The sequence below is a fragment of the Narcine bancroftii genome, chromosome 4 (assembly GCF_036971445.1).
Source record: "Narcine bancroftii isolate sNarBan1 chromosome 4, sNarBan1.hap1, whole genome shotgun sequence".
Classification (NCBI taxonomy): domain Eukaryota; kingdom Metazoa; phylum Chordata; class Chondrichthyes; order Torpediniformes; family Narcinidae; genus Narcine; species Narcine bancroftii.
Window position 1 is genome coordinate 253,559,974 of NC_091472.1, and position 27,500 is coordinate 253,587,473.

The 27,500-nt window shown below is 41.3% G+C and overlaps 1 long non-coding RNA gene across 3 annotated transcripts in view; it reads left to right on the top strand.

The window, feature by feature from the left end:
- The first annotated feature begins 323 nt into the window (after positions 1-323).
- Positions 324-27,500, top strand: part of LOC138760099 (uncharacterized) — a 206,159-nt gene continuing 178,982 nt past the window's right edge. For 2 of the 3 annotated variants that reach the window (XR_011355401.1, XR_011355402.1), the window contains exons 1-2: positions 324-1,328; positions 6,749-7,301. This is a non-coding gene — a long non-coding RNA (uncharacterized lncRNA). Of the gene's footprint in view, positions 1,329-6,748; positions 7,302-14,148; positions 14,206-19,692; positions 19,870-25,599; positions 25,815-27,500 lie in introns of those variants that run through there. The other variant, XR_011355403.1, reaches the window with a different exon arrangement.

Consider the following 27,500-nt stretch of genomic DNA (forward strand, 5'->3'; position numbering starts at 1 on the left):
TCCTTGTAGTCCACAACACTTTGAATCTTAATGTCATCTGCAAACTTGCTGATCCAATTTACCATATCATTCCAAATCATTGTCATAGATGAAAAACTTGTAGTCACAGGCCTCCAGTCTGTAGGCCTTTTTATAGACTAAAATAAATGCATCTGTAAAGGTGGAGATTCTCCGCCCTCACGTCCTCATGGTATACATCCATTATACCTCACTTCATAAATGTGCAGCCATTGCAAGCAACTGGCTAGGAGTGACATCACAATGACGTTGTCATCTGTGACCCAGAACCTAATAAAGCTGTTTAGTGAATCTGCACTAAGCAGTTTGTGTCAGGCAGAGCCCTGGATAATTCCTGTAGATATTTGTCTAATGAGCCTCCCTCTCCCTCAAGTCATTGCTCCCATGGCCACCTGTACTAGTTCTCCCCCCTCCCACACACCCTGTGCACAGGGGAATTCATCTCCTCTTGGGGATGCACGGCTGGATGCCAGTTTTGGGCTGACTTCATGTTGCGGTCCTGGTCTCTAATAATCTTGCTCCCCTATTCTCTCCCTCCTCCACCAATCACCCCAAGAGAGAACTCTGTAGTCAGGGGTCAGAGGAGGAAATGGAAGGCAAGCCCGAGGAGGAGCACACAGTTTCACAAGCTGGAGAGGTGGCACTAAGAGCATGCGCTGGACACGGTAGAGCTGGCAAGCATCCCCAGGAACTGTATGCACTCCGCTTTCCTGGTCTGGCTTATGGTGGTTGAACTATGAACCTGCTTTCACCACCACCCCAACCCCCCAAACCAACCTAAGTAGTGTGGTCAGGATTCATTACACCCATCAGCAACATTTCACCTTTTGGCTAGAGAGCTGTAGGAGGGAGGTGAGGTGCGATAAATGGCCTTGCCTTACACTCGTGGATGAATCCGTCTTCTCTTCCCCCCCTCCTCCCCCCCCATCAGCCTAAATCTTGTTGGGGTGCCTCCCTCCCTCCCCCATTAGTCATCCTGTCCTTGAGAGAGCTCTGCAGTTGGGGGTTGGTGAGAGGGTGCACTAGTTTGCTAGTTCTCTTCCATGGTCCTGATCTCTAAGAATGATCAATGGCTGATTTTGCTACCCATAATCCCACAAGCAGCGAGAACAGCTCTGCATTTCCCAGAGTGGTTCCAGCTGCGTGGGGGATTTTGGGTAATGAAGACGGCCATTGCTCGCTGTGTATTTGTCGTTGTGTTGTCGGACAGTGCCTTGGCAGCAGCTGCCCCGCCTACAGAGAATGCACTGAGGCACCACTCCACATAAATGTGGCCCTGGAGCAGCCTTTTGGGGATGTTCTATAAAAAGGTAAGTTCAGATTTGTCTCCGCGGATGGAGCTGGCCTCGAATCGGAGGCCCTCCACAAAAAAACTTTGAGAAGCAATCATCCACTACCACTCTCTGGCTTCTCCATACAGCCAATGTTGAATTTCATTCTCTACCTCATCTTGATACCAGAAGTGTGAACCTTCCTGACTAACCATCCACCTGTGACCTTGTCAAAGTCCTTACTAAAATCCATGTAGATAACATCCACAGCCTTTTCTTAATCAACTTTCTTGGTAACAACCTTGAAAAACTCTCTAAGATTAGTTAAACACAACCTACTATGCAGAAAGTCTTATTGACTCTTCCTAATTAGTCCTTTGCTATCCAAATAATTGTATATTTGATCTCATCAAACTCCTTCCAATAATTTACCTACTACTGATGTCAGATTCACCGACCTATAATTTCCTGGGTTACATTTGGATCCTTTTTTAAACAATGGAACATCAGTTACCAGCACCACACATGGCTAGGGATATTTTAAATATTTCTCCTGGAGCCCTTGCAATTTCTACACCAGCCTCCCAAGGGAATAACTTGTCAGGCTCTGAGGATTTGTCCACCCTTATTTGCTTTACGACATCAAACACCTCCTCTATAATCTGTAGAGGGTCAATTACCTCACTGCTTGTTTCCCTTACTTCTAGAGACTACCAGTTTTTTGAGTAAATACTGATGCAAAAGAAATCCATTTAAGATCTCCCCCGTCTCCTCTTGTTCCATACAAATCCAGCTACTCTGATCTTCAAAGAGACCAATTTTGTTCCTTGTTATCCTTTTGCTCTTAATATACCTGTAGAAACCCTTAGGATCTTCCTTCACATTGTCGGCCAAAACAGCTTGATGTCTTCTTTTAGCCCTTCCGGTTTTCTTTCTTGAGTTTTTATTCTTGCATTTTTTATACTCAAGTACCTCATTTGTTCCATGCTGCTTATACTTGCTATACGCCTCTCTTCTGAACCAGATCCCCAATATTCCTCAAAAACCAAGGTTCCTTTTGCCTGTTAACTTTGCCTTTGACAGGAACGTACAAACACTGCATTCTCAAAATTACACTTTTGAATGTCTTTCACATACCTAGCATATTCTTGCCAGAAAACTACTTATCCCAATCCACACTATCTAGATCCATTCTCATTCCCTCAAAATTGGACTTTTTCCAATTTATAATCTCAACCCGAGGACCAGAACTCGTCACAATTAACTTGAAACTAATGGCTTTATGATCAGTAGACCCAAAATATTCCCCTACACAAACGTTTGGCCCTGGTCTTGTCTCTTTCCCTTGTAAAGATCTGGTAATTGCATACTCTCTAGTATGTACTTCTGTATATTGATTTTAAAAAACTTTTTCTGAATGCATTTGACAAACTCCAAGCCATCCATCCCTTGACAGTATGGGAGTCCCAGTCAATATATGGAAAGTTTAAATCTCCTATGATCACAACTTTGTTTCCTGCAGCTGACTGCTAACACTATAGGTTTGCTCTCCAATTCTTGTGTGGTCTATAATGCAACATTGAGTGTGGTCAAACCTTTCCTGCTCCACCCATATAGCCTCAGTAGACAAGCTCTCTAGTCAGTCCTGTCTGAGCACAACTGTGATATTTTCTCTTACAAGCAATGCCACTCCTCCCTGTTTCTTCCAGCTCTACTGCATCTGAAAGAATGGAAGTCTGTTGTCAGAAAAGTGGTGAGGCTATAATTAAGGAAGAAGTAATGAGACATCTGGGTAGAAATTGTTCCATCAAGCAGATGCAGCATTAATTCTGGAAGGACAGGTCTTCTTAGATACATGTAATGGAATTGTTTACAGATATAAAAAATGGAGTGGATAGTGGAACAAATGGATGTTGAATCCTCAGATTTCCAGAATGCTGTTGATAAAATTATGTATAAAGGACAACCATAAGATAAGGATGTATGGAGTTGGCGATAATGTATTAGCATGAATAGAAGATTGGTTAACCTATAGAAAGCAGAGATTTGGGATAAATGGATATTTCACTGTTGCCAATCAGGGGTGAATGGAGTGCTGCAGGGGTTGATGCTGGGCCTGCAAATGTTCATGAGAAACATTAATGATTTGGAGAAAGAGTCCATGAAAAGCATATTTGTTTACTGATGACACTAAATTGTTGAGGACTCAAAGTCAAAGATGTGACATAGAGTACAATGTCTGTTAATGTGAAGTCATCCACTTTGGAAGGAAGATTGTAGATCAAGTTATTATTTAAAATGTGATCCTCTCTGCCACTTTTATAGTCCTGTAGATTAACTTTCCATCTGATGATCTACAGCAACCGTACCGGACTGTGATGCAGCTGGTCAGGTCGCTCTCGATAGAGCTCCTATAAAAAGTTGACAAGATGATGGCCGGTAGTCTTGTCCTCCTCAACCTTCTATGGAAGTGCAGTCGCTGTTGTGCATTCCTGACAGTGAGGAGATGTTTTGTGTCCAGGGCGGGTCACTTCTTAAGTGGAACCCGAGGAATTTGAGGTCTCCATTCTTTCCACAACTGAGCTATTAATGTATAGTTGAGGATGGCAGTGCCTAGTCTTCCTGAAGTTCACAATCCTCTCCCTTTCCTTGTCCACATTGAAACATGGGTTGTTATTCTTGCACCACTTCTCTGTAATGCAACTCATTGTTGCAGGTTAGGCAACTACTGTCATGTTATCTGCAAACTTGATGACTGTTGGAGCTGGATCTGACAATGTAGTCATGTGTCAGTAGTATGAAGAGGAGCAGACTGAGCATACAGCCCTGAGGTGCGCCAGTGCTTCGAGTGCCAGAGCTCGATGTTTTTCTGACAACTCAGACAGACTGTGGTCTTTCTGTTAGGAAGTCCAGAATCCAGATACAGAGGGAGGTGATGAGTTCCAATGAGGACAGCTTCTCCACCAGTCAATGAAAAGCAGCCTGGCATAAGAGGCATTGTTCAACGTGGCTCACCAGGTCATTCTTACCCGACTCGAGCAGTCGCTGCCTCATGTACCTTGAGTGGATTCCCATGACTAGAATGTTCTTCACAAATGCAGCCCATAGCCACTTCATACCTGCACTTCCTTGCAAGTGTCCATAGATCCAGCAGGTAGTCATCGATGGTCTCTCCTGGCTGAAATTACTGATTACTGCAGCCTACCTCCCACCTTTGGAAAATGAGGATGAAGCAAAGAAGGAGCTTTTTGGTGCCATCTGTGAAGCCCAGGCATCCCATCCTGATGGTTGCATAATTGTAGCTAGGGACTTCAACCACAGCAATCTGAAAACTGTTCTACCACAGCTTCTAAAGCATGTTAATTTCACCACCAGAGACGAGAACACCTTGGATCAGTGCACACCATCATCCCTGGTGCATACAGGGGGTGGGGGTGTGTGAGAGACATGGAGGGTTAGTAGGTTAATGAATCACATGACATGCTCATGACAGTCAGTTCTGATTCTGATGAATTGGTCACATGGTATCCATGGGTGGCATGGGCCAGAAGGGCCTATTATGGTGCTGTACCTCTAAATTGAAATTAATGACTCTGCATGTCACTATATGCATATACTTAACATGCAGCCTGAAACCTATGAGAAGTAAATTCCTGTACTGTTCCTTACTGACAGGGTGCCTTATGTTTTTATTGTCAGTAATGGGTTAGTTATTAACTGGTTAAATATTTTGAAATTTGTTCCCTGTTATTTATTCTCTTCAATCCAAGATGAATATTATTTCCAATAAAAATGTGTTGGCCTGCTCTCAGTGATGTGGGCTGCATAACGTTACCCTTTTCTTATTTCTAATGTTTCTATTTAGTCACAATTAATGATGTTATTTGTTCTTACACGCTGCCAACTGAGTTATATTAAAAGAATACAAATAATGGAATAACTCTCAGCATTATTGAGCCTACATGTTATGACTTTGTTTGAATTCTCAAATACATTGTGTATGACTCCTGCAAAAACCAACAGAAACAAATTCTAGAGATTGAAGTAAAGGATCAAATTCGAGGAGCTTTATAACTATTCGTAAATTGTTCATAAGACTCTCGTAAACTTCTACAGGTATATCGTGGAGAGCATTCTGGCTAGTCTGGTATGCAGGTTAACTCAGCCTGCGACATCACATACACCAGGCTTCGCTCCATCGAGGGCACCTACATGAGGCAGTGTCTTAAAAAAGCAGCCTCTATCCTCAAATTCACCCACCTCCCAGGCCATACCCTCTTCACTCTGCTACCATCAGGAGAAAGGAACAAGAGCCTAAAGACGAGAGGACAGCATCTTCCCCACTGCCATCAGATTCCTGAATAATCAATGAACCAAAGACGCTGCCTTACTTCTCGTGCACTATTATTTATTTTTTTATATAGTAACATTGTAAGATGGCTATAATATGAATGTTTGCTCTCTGACGCTGCTGCAAAACACCAACATTTTGTGATTTGTTCATGACCATAAATTTTGATTCTAATTCTGAACTATTCTGCACTGATGAAAAGGTTTTGGGACACCCTGTTACTTTTATCATTCTCCTAAGTGCTTTAGATAAATGCATCCATTGTTACTTTAAAATATCACATTGCTGAACCTGATGCCCAAAGGCAGTATTTAAATTGCATTACCTCAAACTGCATGATAGCAGTAAATTACTGAACAACAAATTATAAAGATATGCAAACATAGAAAAGGAAATCAGCAAGATTATTGCAGGGTATTTCTATCTTTATCCTGCAAGTATGAATGTTGTCTGATCCAAACAGAGCTGTCAAGAGTAGCCTGAAGGACTGGGTAAATGATCTAGAAATGAAACTATAAATGTTTGTTTATGCACCAGATCATACATTTAGTATAGTGCTACATCCACTGGAATATATACTTTCACACTATTCAGAGCAATCCTGACAAAGAGATTGAAATTTTTAAAAGTACAGTAGTGGAGAGAAATTGGGCTTCTTAAACCTCCCATATGATACTTGCTAATGTTTTGTCATGAGCCTACAATTTCCTTTTTAGTTTCAAGTACATTTTCATTTCCCCTTTGAAAGCTAATATTAATCAACCTCCACTGTCTTTTGCAACTTGCTATAAAAACTAATGGGTGAGGTTTAGCCAGCAAATACCATGAGTTCTAAAGGAAATTGTTGACATTTATCTGTTGAAATAGTTAAAAATAAAATCCATGACCCCAACTTACAGGACAGTGAATAATGTTGCATCTGCTAAAAGGCTTCATCTTTGGTTTCCACATTTCCAGTAGCAGAGTCGATCGTTCTGAGCTACTGAGGTTGGATCTAGTGCAGTATTAGAGACCCAATGATTTAATTGGGGTTTATGGGGTTGTGCCTATATGTCAAGTTACTTTATGCAATTTTTTTAAAGGTTGAATTTAATGTTTTTAATTTCAGTAGAATCCCCATTATCCGGAATTCAATCAACTGGAAACTCAAACAACTGGCAAAAAAAACTTGAGGAAATAAATTAATTTTCACATAAATAAGATTGAACTGATTTACCCCACCGGGGAGCACTGAGACTTTGTTGGACGTTGCAGAATGAGCAATGGCCCTCAACATGCATGCATCTTTTTCCCTGTCGCCACTTGTGTGGAGGTGAGCTGGGTTGCCAATTCGAGGAAAGTGCATCGAGGGCCCGACTGGGACATTTTCGTGGAGGTGAGCCAGGTTAACAGTGTGAGGAAGGAGCACCAATGATCTGACGAGGACACTTGCATGAAGGTACGTCAGCATGAGGAAGGTGCTCATGGAAAGCAGCACACAGCCCGTTTGAGAAGATGGTAGCAAACATTCAGTCAGCAGAGCGCCACAGTTGTGTCCCACCCACAGCTGCTGTTTGAATAAAGTTGTATTGGAATGAAATGATGGCACCCAGGATGAAGAGCCAACCGATGCCGGTCACCGAGAAGGTGACTCTCCCACAAGGTCTCCCTATCCCAGCCAGGTAAGAGTCTATCTTTATTAGTATTAGATATATTAGTAAGGGTTTATATGAAAACTTGGGGAGGGGTTTAATTATGATGGTGGCATGGTTAGTGTAGCAATTAGCGCAACACTGGCATACAGGAGGGAGATTGAATACTTGGCTGAATGGTGCACCAATATCAACTTTGCACTCAATGTCACCAAAACCAAGGAGGAGATTGTTGTCCTCAGGAAGGGAAAACCAGAGATAAATGATCCAGAGATCGCTGGAGAATCAGATGGAGTGGGTGAGCAAATTTACATTCTTAGGAGTCACTATTTCGGAGGATCTTTCCTGGACCCAATACACCAATGGCATCATAAAGAAACCATGTCAATGCTGCTACTTCCTCAGGAGTTTGTAGAGGTTTGGTATGATATCAGAAACCCTGGGAAATTTCTGCATATGTGTTATGGAAAATGTGCTGATCAGTGCATCACAGTCTGGTATGGGGACACCAATGCCCCCAAGACCTGTAAAAGATAGTGGAGACAACCCAGAACATCACAGGAAAAATCCTCCCCTCCATTGAGAATGTCTATGTGGAATGCTGTCATTAGAGAGCAGCAGCAATCTTCAAGGATCAATGCCACAAGCCCATGATCTCTCTTGCTGCTACTATCAGGAAAGAGGCATAGGTGCCACAAGACTCGTACCATCAGGTTCAGGAACAGCTTTTACTCCTCCACCATCAGAATCCTCAACAACAAACTCAATCAGGGACTCATACTTTTGCACTTTTTGATTTTTTAAAAATTCTCCCTGTATTGAACAGTCAGTTTGTTTAAACATTGCAGAACTATATCTGTTTACAGTCCTTTGTTTATAAATGTACAGTTTTTTTTGCTCTATCAATAAGTGGTAATTCAGCCTCACCCACAGGTAAAGAATCCTCGGGTTATATGTGGTGTCATGTACGTACATCTGACAAAAAATCTGAAATCTGAGCACTGTTACAGCACCTGCAACTGGGGTTCGAATTTAAATTTTTTAAGTTGTGGGAATTACCAGAACTTTGCATAATTAAAAACTATAATATTGTTTTTTTTCTCAAAATACTTTTCATTTTGCATTGACTTTTGTTTGGAAAATGGTGTATTTTTGATGCATGTATTAGTTAAGCATTGGAAGAGTATCCGTCAACTGGAAAATTTGCATATCCGACATCCATGATCCTTGTAGGTGCCAGATAATGGGGATTTTACTGTATTACTATGATTAGCGTATACAGAGCCGTTGTCATACCCACACTCCTGTTCGGCTCCGAATCATGGCATCCCCCAAGGCTCCTAGAACGCTTCCATCAGCATTGTCTCCGCTCCATCCTCAACATTCAATGGAGCGACTTCATCCCTAACATCGAAGTACTCAAGATGGCAGAGGCCGACAGCATCGAATCCATGCTGCTGAAGATCCAACTGCGCTGGGTAGGTCATGTCTCCAGAATGGAGGACCATCGCCTTCCCAAGATCGTGTTATATGGCGAGCTCTCCACTGGCCACCGTGACAGAGGTGCACCAAAGAAGTACAAGGACTGCCTAAAGAAATCTCTTGATGTCTGCCACATTGACCACCGCCAGTGGGCTGATATCGCCTCCAACCGTGCATCTTGGCGCCTCACAGTTCGCCGGGCAGCAACCTCCTTTGAAGAAGACCGCAGAGCCCACCTCACTGACAAAAGACAAAGGAGGAAAAACTCAACACCCAACCCCAACCAACCAATTTTCCCCTGCAACCGCAGCAACCGTGTCTGCCTGTCCCGCATCGGACTTGTCAGCACAAACGAGCCTGCAGCTGACGTGGACATTACCCCTGCCTAAATCTTCATCCGCGAAGCCAAGCCAAAGAAGAAGAAAAATGTTTATTGTGTTATGTTCCATATGATTTTTGTCATGTTCTTTCTTGAAGGTATAAATCTTAATTCAAAATCATCATTTATTAAATATATCATCATTCCGAAGTCTCCAAATACCATATAAAGTCTTTCATGATTTTAACTGACAACATTGCAGGCAGGCTTTGCTGTGTGTCAATGTTTTTTGAGGAGATTTTGGGGGTAGGTCTTTTTTGAGTGTTGACAGACATAACAGAATAATATGAAGGATGTGGAATTTCAATAATGTTGAAGCTGAGGCTGTTCCTCTTGTGAGATGGTCAATAAATGTTCAAAATGAAAGAGTTTTAAAAAAAGAACACCCCATCATTTGGTAAGTGACTGTCAGGCCAGTGAAATTGGCCCTTTTGAAGTGTGACTAGGTGTGATATGCCTGCAGGTAATGATCCTGAGTCGTGGGCTCAAACCAGCAACTTGTGGTCTGTCGCACTGACAAGCTACTACAAGAAGATTCATCCCATCATTTTCTCTTGCTACCACTGATTCTCTTGCCAATAAATTTAATTTCCTTTGGTTACAGACTTATTGATGATATAGTTTTTTTTAACTCTATCATTTTGGACATGTCATTTGACTATCTCGCAAGAGGAACAGTCTCAGCCTCAGTCTCTTCTTCCGGTCTGTTTAGCATTAAAACAGTTAACAACCCTTGAATCGAGAGGTTTAAATATTGATAACAGCACTATTGCTTGACTATAATATCAGACTATTGTCAATGGAGTTTAGACCGATAAGGGAGGAACTGATCGAGACATTAAATTATGAAAGACATAAGTAAAGTAGAAGCAGGGATGTTTGTTTGTCTTTTAGGTGAGAATGGAACTAGGGGACAGAGCCTAAACATTCAGGAGTGGAGTTAAGACAGAGACAAGGGAGGAACTGGTTCTCCTCAACAGGAGTGAATCTGCCCAATGAAGTAACAGAGGCTGCCTCATTAAATGTAGTGAATTCACAGATGGATAGAATTGATCTTTAAAGAGTAGCTGAGGGGAAGTTTTTTTCACACAAAGAGTTGTAGGTCTGTGGAAGGAGCTAACAAAGGAAGTGCTAGAGGTGTGACAATTGCCACATTAAAAAGGCACTTGGACAGTTACATGGATAGAAATTGTTTAGAGATTTGGGCCACACAGGCTAGTGAGACTAGCTCAGGCATACAAGTTGGTTGGTGTGGATGATTGCACCAGTGTTCTTGTTTCTGTGATGCATGGACATTTTATTTTCTACTACTTTTCAATTAGTCATCAGTGGGTTTAAAAAAAATAAGATAGAATTTCATCACTGGCATTGTCCCAGATATTGAAAATAATTAGACAATCAATGATTCTGGAAAGTCTTTTGCTATGGTATTCCAAGACTAATTTATTTTACAAGATTTCTAATTTGCTCTTGTTAGTCATTTAGAATTGCAATTGGTTTCAATTTTGGAATATCTTGTGGTGTTAAAATGTTACTAATTCCAGTGACACACATCATAAATATTTTGAGTTACATTGAAACACATTAGAACCATAGGGAACCACAGCACAGCGACAGGCCCTTTGGCCCTTTAAGTTTGTGCCAAACTACAGATTATTCTGCCAAGTCCGCTGACATCATATTTATCAATATTGTGCTCTATTGCCAAATCCTTACTCACTCACTTAACCTATCTATATCGCTCTGCAGACCTTCTGTGTCCTCCACAAAATTTGCTTTTCCATACAAATGACTGTCATCAGGAAATTTAGAGGCAGTACACTCAGTCCCATCCTCCAAATTATTTATGTAACTATCCATTATCTGTGAATCCAGCACTGATCACTGCAATGCTCCACGAACCACTGACTGACAACCAGACATGCACGTATTTATCCCACCCGGCTTCCATTAGTTAACCAATCCCCTATCTATGCTAATACTGTATATTTCAGCATATATTTCAAGTCTTAAAACCCTCAAAAATCCCTTTATTAAAAAAAAAATGGAAGTCGACATACGCTAGATATATTTTTGAGACCTTAAATTTAACTCAAAAAAATTGCTAGATGTAGATTCGGCATAAAAAGCACCTCCCCACTGCTCCCCGACTCCTCCCCATTGTCGGGAGTTGTCATAAAACACCCAGACATTTTACAATTGTAGACTGAGGTCGCCACTCCTGCCCGGGAGCCTGAGGTCATTCCTGCTTGGTAGGCCATTGCCACTCCAGCCTGGGAGCTGAAACATAGCTGTGGTTCCTGCACCAAGCACACATAGACAGTGAGATGACTTCTTCGATGTGGACAGCTCCATACCCGATGTTGAGAATGGAGTTGCTGTCACCGACTCCAGTTGCAGCCAATACTGAAGACTTGGACACAGCATTGTTTGGCATCTTCCTGGCCAGAAAAGCAAAAGTTTTTTTGTACTTTTTAAAAAAAAACTTGCTTAATTTACAGCTTTGTTATTTAGCGATTGGGACATTCCACAAAGTTTGTATTGTTGCTGCGAGGCCTGAACACCAGGGCACCCGACCTATCTGCCGGTCAACTTGTACGCCGAAATGTATGGTACATTATGCACAACTCCAAACATCCTTATCAGATTTTTGTGCAGCACCTTATCAAACACCTGGAAATCTAAGTATATCACATCCACCTACTCCCCTCTATCCTCTGCCATTGCTCCGTCCCCCTGAAGATTTCTATTACAGGTTTGTGAGTAGCATAAATGAAATACAAGGAAAAAAATCTACACTTCAGCACTGAGGTAACTGATGACGCGTTGAAATTTCTCAATTTGGAGTTTCTAACTAAACAAGCTGGCATGTGGTTTTTCTTTTCAATGCATTGTGGTTATTATGTGTGCATGGAAGCCAGGCTACCACTAAGCATTTTGTTGACAAAACTGATGGATCACACTACATCCAGGTGTGTGGCCCTTGACTTCTCATTGTTTGTAAAAGGGGCCTACTACCATGAAGCTATGAAATGGATGTGGCTGGGTTGTTTTGGGAAGGATTGTGAGGTGCTTGGTGATGCAATGGCTTACGTTTTCTTTTCCTTCGGTTGGTGGTTGGCTTAAAAGAGCAGAGGGTTCCCCATTTTTTTGAAATAAAAAAATGTATGGCATAGTTTTGAAAATTCTATTTATTGATTATATTGCAGGTATATTGATTTTACTGATTTGAATCTGCTGACTCTCTTTGAACGATGGTCAGATTGGTAATCAAACAGGAGAGAAATTAATTTTCTTATTTTTAATTGTGATTTCTTGAGTGTGTGAAACACACCTGCTCTAAAATCTCCATTCTTTTTTCAAGTTCTTTGAAATCTTTTTTAAATGTCATTATGACACATTAAAAATATGAATGATTCACTGATTACTGCCCTTTAATCAAGATGTCAATAAATGACAACAAAATGAGTTTAGCATTTTCCTTGGACTTCAGTAGTTTATGCTAACTTCTGATCTGTTCACTTTTAATTTGAGTTCGTTGAATAGCATATCTCACGTAAAGTCACTTTTATTTATCATTCATACTATGCTCGCATGGTAAAGATGAATGTTTCTCCAGGACCACCGAGCATATTTACATAAATATAAGTTAGAATAGAAGTTAAGCACATTGAAATATTAAGGTGTATATAGTAAAGTCCATGGTACACTATCCACACATGCTCTGGGAATCAGGAGCCTGATGACTTGGGGTTTAAAAAAAACTGTTGCCCAATCTGGAAGTAAGGACCCAAATGCTGCAGTACCTCCTACCAGATGGCAGAAGGGAGAACCGTTTACCTGAGGGATGTGCATCATGTGTGGTAGATGTCCTTTATGGTAGGAAGAGAGCCCTCCAATGATCTTTTCCGTTGACTTCACTATCCTCTGTGCAGTCTTGAGGTCCAAACAGGTACAGCTTCCAAACCAGGTGGCAATGCAGTTCCAGAGGATGCTCTCAATATATCCTCTGGAGAGTGTATCTGACTGAAAATTGGCACTGATAAATGACATGACTTTCAAACGGGTTGATCACATAAATGAAATGATGTCAGAAAGATAAGGCACATAATTTAAGACTGAGAGCATGAGAAAATATATATTTTCACAAAATTTGGCAGAGCTGTTCATTTCCACAATAAGATTTCTGATTTTTGCAATTTTCAGATTTATTGTTAGAGAACATACATGACATCTCACACAACCCTGAGATTCTTTATCCTGTGGGTGCGGCAGAATTACCCCTAATTGGTAGTGCAAAAAAAATAAACTACGCAGCTTAAACATGTAAACAATGAACTGTAAACACATAACAAATGTTAACAAACTGTGCAAGACAGAGAACAAAAGAAAATCAATAAAGTGCACAAGTAAGAGTCCTTAAATGAGTCTCTGATTGAGTTTGTTGTTGAGGAGTCTGACGGTGGAGGGGTAGCAGCTGTTCCTGAACCTGGTGGTGCGAGTCTTGTGGTACCTGTACCTCTTTCCTGATCAGAGCGGATGAGTGAAGCAGTTAAACTCTTACTTTCCCCTTAAACAGGACCCCACTTAAAATGAATCAAGTCACATCTCATAGACCATCTATTTTTTGAAAATATTATTTAAAAAAATTCTATGTAATCATAGCCAAATGTAAAATACAATAATCAAATATTAATATCGAGCCCATTATACATGATGGTATAAAACCCTACCCCACAACCCCTGCCCCTAAACAAAATCCAAGAAGAGAAAAAAGAAAGAAATAAGAAAAAGCATAGAAAAAGAGAAATAAGGGAAAAGTAAGAAAAACAAGAATGGAAACCTGGTTGCCAGAGGATACCCCTCACCACACAGCTCTGATCATTTGTATCTTTTAATACTTCCAAGGAGGTTTATGAGGTTTCCGAAGTTTATGGAAAACACCTATAAATAAATTGCTACAATTTATAAATATGGATACAAAATTTTCAAAAATACATCATACTTATTTTTCAGATTATAAGTATTCTTCTTAGAGGAATGCATTTCTGCATTCCATCGCTCCATACTGAGGTAGGTATCTGATTTCCATGTTAATGCTATACATTTTCTTGCTACTGCCATTGCAATCTTTACAAATTATTTTTGATATAGAGATGATTGCAATTTTGGCCTCATACCTTCAATATTATGTAATAAAAATAACATTGGGTTTGTGGAAATTTAATTCCTGTAACCTGTTCTAAAAAAAGTTGCCAAATTTATCCAAAAAGGTCTCACTTTAGGTCAGGACCAAGTAGAACCTCAAATCCTGGCAACATCTAAAACACTTGTCTGATAGGTCTGATTTCAATCTATTTAACTTCTGTGGCATAAAATATAATAGGTGTTTTAAAAAAAATTATATTGAACTAATCTGTATGTAACATTTATACTGTTTGTCATACTACCTCAACAAAACTGACCAATTTTATTCATCAATGTTAATTTTTAAATTGATCTCCCGTCACTCTCTGGATCCCTGTTTGGGAGTCCCCCTCTGGAATGAAGTGTCACAGAGCTGAAATAAATTTATTTATATGTACATTGTGAATCAACATTTCCACATCACCACATTTCAGTAATAACATTGTTGGACCCAGTTTATCTCTTAAATAAGAGCTTTCAAGAGTTAAATAAATACATAAGAAACTTTCTTTGGAAGGGTAAGATGTCCAGAGTTTCTTTAGATAAACTGACATGAAAGTTTGAGTTACCAAATTTTAAAAACTATTGTAAGGCATCTCAAATTAGGTTTCTTCAGTTTTTTGACAAGGGAGGAAAGCAAGCATGGATTAAAATAGAAATTGATAAAATGGGATAGAGAATATTAGAAGCATTTATAAATGGAAATTGAAATTAATATCTGGGGAGAGGGAAACATCTTTGTTGAAACATTTAATTAATATCTGGAATAAGGTAAATAATGAAATTGGAGCAAATGGGGTTATTCTGCCTAAAATGCCTTTGATACAAATCGACTTATTCCAGTCTCAATGGATGATCAATTTTTAAACATTTGGTCTCAGAAAGGAATTAGATATGAGCAGATTGTTACAAAGGTAGAAAATTAATGTGACTTGAACAATTAAAAAAATGAATTTGGAATACAAAATAACAGACTTTTTGTTATCAATTAAGAGCTTATTTAAGAGATAAACTGGGTTCACAGATCATCTCTGACCTCATCACTTCCATTAGAGAGTGGTGGGAGTGTGGAACAAGCTCTGCCAGTTGAAGTGATGAATGTGGACTCAATTTTAACATTTAAGAAGAATTTGGATGGGAGAGGTATGGAGGGCTATGGACGGGTGCAGGTCAGTGGAGCTAGGCAAAATAATGGTTCAGCACAGGGCCAAAGAGGCCTGTTTTGTTCTATGGTTCTATCTCCCTCCCATGGCCTATAACCTCATTGTTTCCCAACCCTGCACTGCCTAGTTCCATCTTCCAAGATCCGCAAACCCACTTAACCCGGATGACCCATTGTTTCTGCATGCTCCTGCGCACACCAAACTGGTGGTATCTTACCTCAAGCCCATTTGTCACCCCCAAGTTCAGTCCCTCTCTATCTACATCCATGGTATTTCACATGCCTTCCATCACTTCATCAACTTCCAGTTCCCTGAACTCGACCACTTCATTTCACCATCCAATCTCTATACACCATCATCCTCTTTACCGAAGTTTCAAAGGTCTTTGTTTCTCTCAACAACAAACCCATCCAGTCCCTTTCCACCAGCCCCCTCCTAGGCCTACAAAAATTGTTCTCAACCTCAATAACTTCTTCATCTCATTCCTCTTTTTCCAATGTCTAATGGGTCGTCATGGGTACCCAAAGAGGTCTATCAATGCCTGCCTTTTTATTGGCCATGTAGAGCATTCCATTCTACAAGCCTACACAAGCAAAGTTCCTCAACTCTTCCTCTGCTACATTGATGATTACATTGGTACTACCTCCTGCACCCATGATGAGCTCTTTAACTTTATCCACTTTGCTGCTAACTTTCACCCTGACCTCAAATTCACTTAGTCCATCTCTAGCAACATACTTCCCTTTCTCAATCTCTGTCTTCATCTCTACATTTTCTACAAACCCATAAAGTTCCTCAGTTATTTTCATTACACCTCATCACACCCTATACCCTGTAAGGATTCCATACATTTCTCTCAGTTCCAGAATCTGCTCCCAGAATTAGGTCTTCGATTCTAGAACATTCAAAATGCCGTCCTCCTCCAAAAAAGTGTGATTTCCCTTCTACCACCAGCGACTGAGCCCATACCCACATCCCAAGGGGATTTCCCCTTGAACTTGCCTACCACCCCACCAGCCATCAGATCTAACATAACATCTTCTGCAATTTCTGACACCATCCCCTCCCCTCCCCACCTTTCAGAGGGACTGCTCCCTACATGGCTCCCTTGTCCATTTGTATCTTCCCACTGATTGCCTCATCAGACTACTGAGAAAGCTGTACTTGCAACACAACCCCTCACCACCATTCAAGGCTCCAACCCATCCTTTTAAGTGAAGAATTTGTGAATTTGCACGGGCTATCTACTTCATCTGATGCTCACATTGTGGCCTCCTCTATATTGGAGAGATGACACCAAGTGGGAGATTGCTTTGTTGATAACCTTGGCTCCATCCTTCGCAATAATAGGGATCACCCAGTGACAATCCATTTTAATTCCTTGGCTTGTCCCCATGACAACATGCCTTATGCACTGCCAGATTGAGAGTAGTAGCAAATGGATGAACAACACCTAATATTCGATCAGGGCCCATTTCAAACAGATGACATTGATAAACAAGGTTGCTCATTCCACATTGACATTTCAGATCTGGACCTGTTGGCTGATGACCCTCTCCCTCCCCTTTCTTCCCTCCTCCCTCCCTCACCATTTTATTCAATCACCTGGCTGCTTTTAGCACACACCTTCAGCTTGGCATTTAACACGATCATTCCCCAAAGGCTGATGGAGAAGCTGTCCTTGCTGTGACTCTAGGTCCCTCTCTATAACTGGATCCTGGACTTCCTAATGGAAAGATCACAGACTGTCAGGTCAGTAGCAGAATGTTGAGCACCATCACATTGAGCACTGGTACACCTCAGAGCTGTTTGATCACCCCGCTCCTGTTCACGTTCCTGACCCATGACTGCATCGCCAGATCCAGCTCCATCAGTATCATCAGGTTTGCAGGTGACACATCAGTCGTCAGCCTCATCACTAACAACAATGAGTCGCACTACAGAGAGGTGGAAAATTTAGTGATATGGCGCGAGAGTAACAACCTGAGTCTCGATGTGGACAAGATGAACATGGACTTCAGGAGGACCAGGAACAACCATCTTCCACTACATATCAACAACTCTGTAGTGGAGAGAGTGGAGTTCACTTAACTTGTGATCTATGTGGACATTGAACATCTCCTCACTTGTCAGCAAGATGCAACAATAACTATAGTTCCTGAGAAGACTGAAATGGGCAAGGCTATCTGCCACCATTATGTCAGTGTTGTTTTAGAGCTCTATTGCGAGTGACCTGGCTGGCTGCATCACAGTGTGGTGTGGTTGCTGCAGAGAAATAGATTGGAGGTCAATTCACAGGACCATGACAGTGGCAGAGAGGATCAGTGGAATCTCCTTCTCCTCCATTAATGTAATCTACCAGGATTGTTGTCTGAAGAGGGTGTGCAAAATCATTGATGACCCTTTCCACCCTGCATACGGCATCTTTCAACTGTTCCTGCTGGAGAAGAGATGCAGGAGGATCAGAGCCACCTGGCTGAGGAACAGCTTCTTCTCGCAAGCAGTGAGAATGCTGAACGACCAAAGGAACTGTTCACGCTAACCATCTGTGACTCGCGTATTCATGAAGCAATATCTATCTATTTATTTATTTGTATAGCTAAAATATTTGTCCTGCCTATATATTTGTATGTTTGTTATGTCTGATTTTACGTCTGCATGTTTTACACCGTGTTTCGGAGAATGCTGTTGTACAATCAGATGACAATAAACTTGACTTGAACCTGGACGAAAGGCTCAGGTTCTAAATGTTGGTTATATATCTTTGCATCCTATGGATGCGGTGTGTCCAGGACTTTCATGTATTAATGAGTGAGGCACATCTTTGTCAATGTTTAAATATGTGTTAAACAGGTACCTGTATGTACTGGAACTCTGAAACATAAACAGAGAATGCTGTAACACTAAGTAGGTCAGGCACCAACTGTAGAAACAAAAATTTTAAGGTGAAGACCAATCAGTCCCGATGAAGGGTCTTCAACTCGAAATACTAACTCTATTTCTCTTTCTACTAATGCTGCCTGACAAGCTGATTGCTTCTTCCCCCTGTCATCTTTTCCCCCAGCTCTGACTTTCTCTTTCTCTCTTCCTTTTCCCTCTATCTCCTTTTATAGGGCTGAAATCATCTCACCTTTCCTCTGATCATATCCATTGTTGGTCTGATTCCTCCCCCTGCCATTCTTCAGTCTTTACTCCGATGCCTTCCTGTGCAATAGCTTGCACATTAAAAAGAGTCTGGCCCAAAAATGTCGGTAATAGATTTTTACCTCCTATGGATGTTATAAGACCAGCTGAGTTCTTCCAGCATCTGTGTGTTTTTACTCCAGTATTTTCTGATTATGTTTCAGATTTCCATCCACACAGATTTTTGTTTCTTAGCTACAGGTTAAATAGGTGGTTGGAGGAAAGAGTAATATATTAATATAAATGGTATTAGAAGGGAGGACTACAGCTTGCAAAGGGGTCAAACATCTTTGGCTTATTGAGGTGTTCTCTAATTTTTATACCCAAATGGTGAGGTCTGTCACCTCCTTCCAGAATAATAATTTTGTATTTCTTTTTAACCTAAAGGACTCAAGAGATGATAAATTAAATTAGATGGATAGCAGAAAAAGTGTACAGCAAACTCTATAAATGCAACACACTTACAAAGATCTGATTAATTGCTTGATTGATTTTGGTTAAGGATTAGGTATTGACCACTTAGTAAACAAAGATCATTCCTGTGCTCTCCTTTGAAATCATGCCACAGTGTCTCATGCTGAAACAGAGAACAAACATCAGCCAGATGAGGCCTTTGTCTTAGAAGTTTAAGAACATTATTTTAACATTCAAAACAAAATTAGGCTGCACAATAGAGTTTAGCGCAACACTATTACACTGCAGTGATCTGGGTTCGAATCTGCATGGAATGGGTTTCATGGGCCAGATGGATTCTCCATCTTGTGGTATCGTTTAAAAAACAAAATGACATCTCAAACAATGTAGCATATCTGTATAGACTAAAGATTCTGGAAGCTAGAACAAAAATAGAAAGCTGGACTAACTTAGTGGGCTGAGCAGTGAGCGTGGAGGCAAACGATTTGAATCAATATTTCACGTCAAGCTTATGATTTTGGGCTGAGAGGAATCAGAATATTGAAAGAATGTCAAAAGTGGGATGTCATTGGAATATGAACTAATTTCGAATTTGGGTTTGATCTCTCTATAGCAGTGGAGAAGGGTGAGGACAGACATGTCAGCATAGGAGTGGGAAGGGGAATATGAATGACATACCCATTGTGAACAGAGAACAGGTGCTACACCATCAGGCTGCCCAGTCTATGCCCAGGTAGAGGAGGCCACAGCGTGAGCAGCAAATGAAGTGGAGCAGGTTGGAAGCATGAAGGTGAATCTTTGCCTCATCTGGAAGAGAGGTTAAGGTCTCTGGATAGTAATGAGGAGAGAGGTGAAGAGACCAGTGTTACACCTCTTTCAGGTGTAGGGGAAAGTGCTGTGATTTGTTTTACACAATGACATGAATATTGACATGTCCAATTCAGGTTAACTCAAATCCCCAATAAACTCCTACACGAACTTGCCAATCCACCAAGTTTTCTTTGCTTTTTGTTCATCCTCCCCTATCTCTTCCCCTAATCTGGTACCATACACCCATCATCCCTTCGCCATCTGGTTCCACCTATCACTGACCCACTCCCGAAACTCACCCCACAATCTGGTTCCACCTTCCCACATCATCTCCTGACTCCTCCCACCTATTACCTACTTACTTATGGGCCATTTCCACCTTCACTGTCTCCCACATGGGCAGCATAGTTAGCTTGGTGGCTAGCGCAATGCTAGTATAGCTCCAGAGATCGGGACCAGGGTTCAAAACCTACACTTTTTTTTAAGGAGTTTGTATCTTCTCCCTATATCTGGGTGGGTTTCAACTGGGTACTTCAGTTTCCTCCAACTGTTCAAAATATACTGGGGGTTGTAGGTCAAATGGGTGCAAATGGGCAGCATGGGCCAAAATGGCCTGTTGCCATACTGTATGTCTGTATTTTTAAAAATTATTTATGATTCTAATTATTTCATTTGCACATCATCCTCTCCCATTCTGGTTCCACCTATCACTCTAGAGCCTCTATTTCAGCCCCCTATGTTCTGCTTTATAGTGACAATCTTTTCTGTTCACTCTCCATCCTCGTGCAGGTTCTTGACCTGAAATGTCAACTCCCAGATGCTACTTGATTACTGATTTCTTCCAGTGTCTATTTCTGTCTTCCTAGCACTTTACTGATGTGTCAGTGAGTAAAGAGTGAGACTTGAACTCAAGTTGTGTCAGAAAATGAGCCATAGCTCATTCATGTAAGTGAGCAGAGATATTGATTTCTTCTCACTCACAGGCTGCACAAATTGCACTGCTACAGGAGCATTTACATAATGTTCCCAGATATGATAAAATATTTCTGTAACCATTCCTGCCAGCATTGCAAAGATCAGTTTGTTAATTGTGCCCACAGTAGGCTTTTTTGCTAACTTCATTTGCATCTCATTTATAATAATAAATAGAAATTCAATTGACTAAAACACATTGGTGATTTGGCTCCTGGTTCCTTACTTGCATCACAAACATTGCTAATAGTTCCAAACTAGTTCAAAGATCAAAACAATAAACAGCAGAAGCTTTATTGTGGACTTATAGCTCCACATTTCAAATGAGCAAAAGTAGGAAAGTTCAATTTCAAAAAGTAATTTAAAATTATTTTTAGGCCGAATTTATTTTATTTCTGCCCCCCCCCCTCCCCCACCATCATTTTGGATAAAGTCACTTTATGTAAGAATTGTGGTAATGGAATCATTGTGTAGATAATTGACTATTGCCAATGTCATAAGAAAAGATATGTGCCCTTAAATCAAGTGTTTTAACCAAAGCTTTATCGTACCGATCCATGATTGTACGTAAAAGTGGCTGCACAATATATTTGAATATTGGCATCAAGAAATGTGGTTTGTGGTGCAAATAATTGTTTTTTTCTGTAGTTTTTAATAAACTAATGTTGTTTGCATTAAATTATGCCTGTCATTTCATCTCTACTTAATAAAGCAAACTACATTAACTATGGAAATACGAGAGCATTTTGCTAATGTTTTCTTTATTCATCAACTTAACTGATTTGGACAGAACCTATAAAGACCAACAGTTACTGTTCTTGTTGTCTGTTCTCTGGTGAAATTTGCCCTGTAATATGTTGGCCAGGGAATTGGAAGATTTGAACTTGGCAACGATGAAGGATTGGTGGTATACCCAAGTAAGGATGGTGTGTGACTTTGAAGGAAACCTGTAGGCTTTGGCATTCCCCTACATTTGTTTTGTCGTTGGTGTTAGAGGTCTTGCATTGGGGAGGTGCTATCAGTGCATTTCAAAGTTGCAACACACTCCTGCCTCTGAGCATCAGTGGTGAAAAGAAAGCATGTTGAGAATGGGAAGTTGGAGGGTGAGCCATTTAACTCAGGGTACCCAGCCTCATACTTTTCTGTTTGATTTAGCTGTGTTTGTGGTCAAAAGTGAACACCTAGGATGTTGAAGTTGGGGACTCAGCAATGGTAATTCTTTTGAATGTCAGGGTTGGGTGATTACACTCTTCCTGTTCTTGATGTAAATGGTCCTTGTCTGGCACGTACTGTATGTTACTTCTACCTCTCAGCCTATATCTGAATGCTGTCTCAATCTTGCTAAAAACCTGTGCTTGGAATTGAAGTTTATTCCATCTTCAGTGAAAATAATTTCTTACTTAATGACAGAACATGGGTCATTGACAAAGCAGTTAAACGAGAAAATCTGCAGATGCTGCGGTTTAATACAATACACAGAAGTGCTGGAGAAACTCAGCAGCTCACGTAGCATCTATAGGAAGCTGTATTTTGTGCCTGAGCCCTTCATCAATGAGTGAGCAAAGAACAGACAAGCGCCTGAATAAAAAGGTGGGGTGAGGGAGTGGGGAAAAGAGGAAAGTGGGGAGGAAAGGGAAAGGGCAAAGGGAGGAGCACAGGTTAACAAGTAAAAGGTCAGAGGTGGATACAGGTGGGGGTAGAAGAGATGGGGAGGATAGCTAATGGAATGGAGTGGGAAGCAGCCAAAGGAGACAGAGGGATAGGAAAAAAGAGAGACTCAGGATAGGTTTAATGGAAATTGGATGTCAATGTCAATACCATCTGTTTGGAGAGCCCCCAGGTAGAATATAAGCTCTTGTTGCTCTAATTTACAGTTTGGCAGTGCATGAAGCTGTGGACAGACATGTTGATGAGGGAATGGGATGTGGAATTGAAATGATTGATCACTGGGAGGTCCTTGCTTATGGAGTGAATAGAGCAAACCTGCTCAATAAAATGATCTCCCAGTCTGCATCCAGACTCACCAATGTTCACAAGGGAAGCACTAGGTGCAGTAAATGACCCCAGAAGATTCACAAGTAAGGTGTTTCATCACTTGGAAGTAGAGTTGAAGGCTCTGAATGGTGGTGAGGGAGGGCTGGGCACTAGTGTAGCATATCTTGTGGTCACAGGGGGAGGTACTGAGACTGTAATTAGTGGGAAAGGATAAGTAGAAGAGGGAACAGTCCAGTAGAAAGCAGAGGGGGGAGGAGAGATGTGTTTGTAGGTGGTGGATATTATGGAGGATAAAATGTTGGATGCAGAGGCTGGTGAGGTGATATGTAAATAAAAAGGGAATCCTGTCCTTGTTACGTCTGGGGCAGAGGGGACCAAGGCAGATTTGTGGGAAATAGATGAGATGTGGGTAAGTACTGCATTGATAGCAGTAGAGGGGAAGCCACTTTTTTTTTTGAAGAAGCAGCACATCCCGGATGCTCTGGAATGATAGACCTCATCCTGGGAGCATCCTGAGATTTATCCAAAACAGGAGGTAATCTATCTTTTCAACTTGGTTAAGGTGCAAACATAAAATAAATTTTTTATCATACATCTAAACTCTGATCAAATTTTGAAATATTCCCAGATCTTCCTCAATTTGTGCAAGGTGGATTTTGAAAATCAAATATCATTTGGTTCTGGTGTAAGGTTCTTGAAGATTAGATTCTGGATTATATCAGTAATATCGTTCCTCTCTGCAAGGAGGATATAAATTGTGCATTAGGCTGACTGCCAAAGGTTCTGCACAATTGGGGATAAAGGAGAATTGATGGGTCACTTGCTAGTGGCAGCTTGTCAATGCATTTTAATGAAGTGCCTCGCAGCTGAGCTTCCCAAATAACATCTGTGTTTGAAAAACTGATGGCACAGATCTGCCATTGAATGCATAAAGTATACTTTCTATCTTCAGCAAGTTAAATATCAAAGCAATGAGGATCCTTTTTATTTAAATGGGAGGATCTTTTGCTTTTACAATAGAAAGTGATTTTCTCAGAGCCATATAATGCTGATAATTGGCTTCTATACAACAGAAGGGATCTTTGTCAGTACCTGAGGAGAGGTTGTTATATGTGGGACTGATGCACTGTATGTTCAGTATTCACCAGTTCCTTGCAGACAGACAGTATATTTTCCCTATGCTAATTTTAAAGAATTATCAATTTGTTGATAAAGAACATGCTGCTATGCAGATTTTGTTTTACTTTTAATAACAAAGCAGGCTAACCTAGACAGCACAGTGAATGAGCACAAACATTGTGACATGGGATTAATTTGTCCTAGCTTCTGCTAGCAACATGACAACCTCATGTCACCTGCTGTTACATGATTGGAATGAACAGTCAAGACTAACTGTGCTATGGAATTACTTCGGTTCGACAGGCAGGCACTTACGACCTGTGTTGCTTCAGGTAGTGAAAGTCATGGTGGAAAAAGACCTATTATTCCATGACATGGAGAGAGCAGACTGTAAGGTGTTTCAACGTGGGTTGAGTGGTTTGTGGAGGAAATAAATGGATGAGAGAAATCACTTAAATTCAGAGGGGAATCAAGATGCTCTCCATACAAAAGGCGGTTGAGGAAATGACTATGGCAAGCTAGGGCTGACGTGCTGAAGATTTGGCTGCAGTGACACAAGGAGGCCAATGCTCTCAAAAATGTGACCATTATGAGGGCTTGGATTAAGGATATAGAAGGAAACATCACAATAGCGGAAGTGTCCAAAACTAGAGGGCATGGTCAGTTTAAGGCATGCAGGAAAAGGTTCAGAGGGGAACGAGGGAAATTTTTTTTTCCACCCAGAGAGTGGTGGAATATGAAAGACAGCACTCAGGTGGTGGAGGTGGATATTCTTACAGTATTTATTTAGATGAGTACTTGAATGGCCAAGGCACAGGAGGCTACGGATCGAGTACTGGTAAATGATGTTGATGTAGATTTGTGCAGTAACTGTGGCTACCTTGGACTTGGTGAGCTGAAGGCCTGTTACCATGGCTCTATGACATTATGAATAGATATCTTCTGGTATAGCTTATCAACTGCACACACTGCTCCATTGGCCCATAGACCATTACGCACCTCACAATCTTAATTATTCAGGACTCTAACACTCTACTCTAACTCATACAATTTGCATTGTTAAATTCTGTAGATTTGCATTTGTCAGTCACTGTCTGCCATTCACCTGTGGAAGGCATAGCACACAGATTGCAGGACACACATAATTCTCTTTCACCAGATAGCTGAACACACCAGTTAACCAGCAAGGACCAGACATTACTCTGTTCACTTATCCACCTCTCCCTATCAAGATGAACCTGATCAAACCTGGTGCGAAAAAACCCAATCTATTGGAGGAACTCAGCAGGTCAAGCAGTATCAATGTGACAAAATGAATGCTCGATGTTTCAGGTCAAGTCTCGATGAAGGATTCCGACCTGAAATGTCGTCCACTTCTATGTTCTGGCAGCGAAATGTTCTTTTGCTCTCGATACCAGTATCTGCAATCTCTCTTGCTATTGCTAAAACCTGGAGTGACAGTGCAGAGATAGTGGAAATTGATGGTAACCATTTGCCTAATTTTCCTTCACATTATCTCTCAACCGAGAGTTGCTTTGAACCAGCCATTAATTTAAGAATATGCAACTTGCTTTCCTGCCTTCTGATTACTTTTTGCCCTCCCATTTTTCCTTTCCCTTTTCAGATATGGAAGGAATGGACCATGTCCCGTCAGTGTCAGAGGAGCAAGGGTCTATGAAAGCAATGCAGTTCCACTAGATTTAACATTGTGAAACAGTCTTGAGCAACACAGGGGCTGAGCCATTGGGATGATTGGCCTCCTGGCAAGAGTTGGAGGACAAAGTAAACACAACTTTGAGGCATATTTTCAAATAAACCAAATCACATCGACCTGTGAAAGGCCTGTTCTATTGTTTACAAAGTCTCTGAAAATTAGAGGTAATTAAAAACAAATAAAATTGATTTGAATATTTAAAAAAATTGACATTGAGTTGAAAATGCTTGAAGCTACTGTTTATCAATTAAAGACAGGATGGAATTGCAAAATAAGGAACTGTGGTTGTATCAGTAATAATGGTTCTTGAACACTTCAATGCAGGTTGATTCAAGAATCTCAAGTTCAAGACCCATCACAGAATTTGGGCAGATAATATCAGTATAATAATGAAAAGGTCAGTCAGTAGTTCCTCTGTTTGCGCGAAAGCACTGTGATTCTGGGAGAACATTCTCGGCGACACTAGGTATTATTCTGTTTAGGAGAATCCTAGCGACATGGTCTTTGCCCTCAGACAGCTCCAAGAAAAGTGCAGAGAACAAAACAAAGGACTCTACATCACCTTTGTTGACCTCACCAAAGCCTTCGACACCGTGAACAGGAAAGGGCTTTGGCAAATACTAGAGCACTTCGGATGCCCCCCAAAGTTCCTCAACATGGTTATCCAACTGCACGAAAACCAACAAGGTCAGGTCAGATACAGCAATGAGCTCTCTGAACCCTTCTCCATTAACAATGGCGTGAAGCAAGGCTGCGTTCTCGCACCAACCCTCTTTTCAATCTTCTTCAGCATGATGCTGAAAGAAGCCATGAAAGACCTCAACAATGAAGATGCTGTTTACATCTGGTAGCGCACGGATGACAGTCTCTTCAATCTGAGGCGCCTGCAAGCTCACACCAAGACACAAGAGCAACTTATTCGTGAACTACTCTTTGCAGACGATGCCGCTTTAGTTGCCCATTCAGAGCCAGCTCTTCAGCGCTTGACGTCCTGTTTTGCGGAAACTGCCAAAATGTTTGACCTGGAAGTCAGCCTGAAGAAAACTGAGGTCCTCTACCAGCCAGCTCCCCACCATGACTACCAGCCCCCCCACATCTCCATTGGGCACACAAAACTCAAAACGGTCAACCAGTTTACCTATCTCGGCTGCACCATTTCATCGGATGCAAGGATCGACAACGAGATAGACAACAGACTCGCCAAGGCAAATAACACCTTTGGAAGACTACACAAGAGTCTGGAAAAACAACCAACTGAAAAACCTCACAAAAATTAGCGTATACAGAGCTGTTGTCATACCCACACTCCTGTTCGGCTCCAAATCATGGATCCACCTACGGCTCCTAGAACGCTTCCACCAGCGTTGTCTTCGCTCCATCCTCAACATTCATTGGAGCGACTTCATCCTTAACATCGAAGTACTTGAGATGGCAGAGGCCGACAGCATCGAATCCACGCTGCTGAAGATCCAACTGCGCTGGGTGGGTCACGTCTCCAGAATGGAGGACCATCGCCTTCCCAAGATCGTGTTATATGGTGAGCTCTCCACTGGCCACCGTGACAGAGGTGCACCAAAGAAAAGGTACAAGGACTGCCTAAAGAAATCTCTTGGTGCCTGCCACATTGACCACTGCCAGTGGGCTGTTATCGCTTCAAAGCGTGCATCTTGGCACCTCACAGTTTGGCAGGCAGCAACCTCCTTTGAAGAAGACCGCAGAGCCCACCTCACTGACAAAAGACAACGGAGGAAAAACCCAACACCCAACCCCAACCAACCAATTTTCCCTTGCAACCACTGCAATCGTGTCTG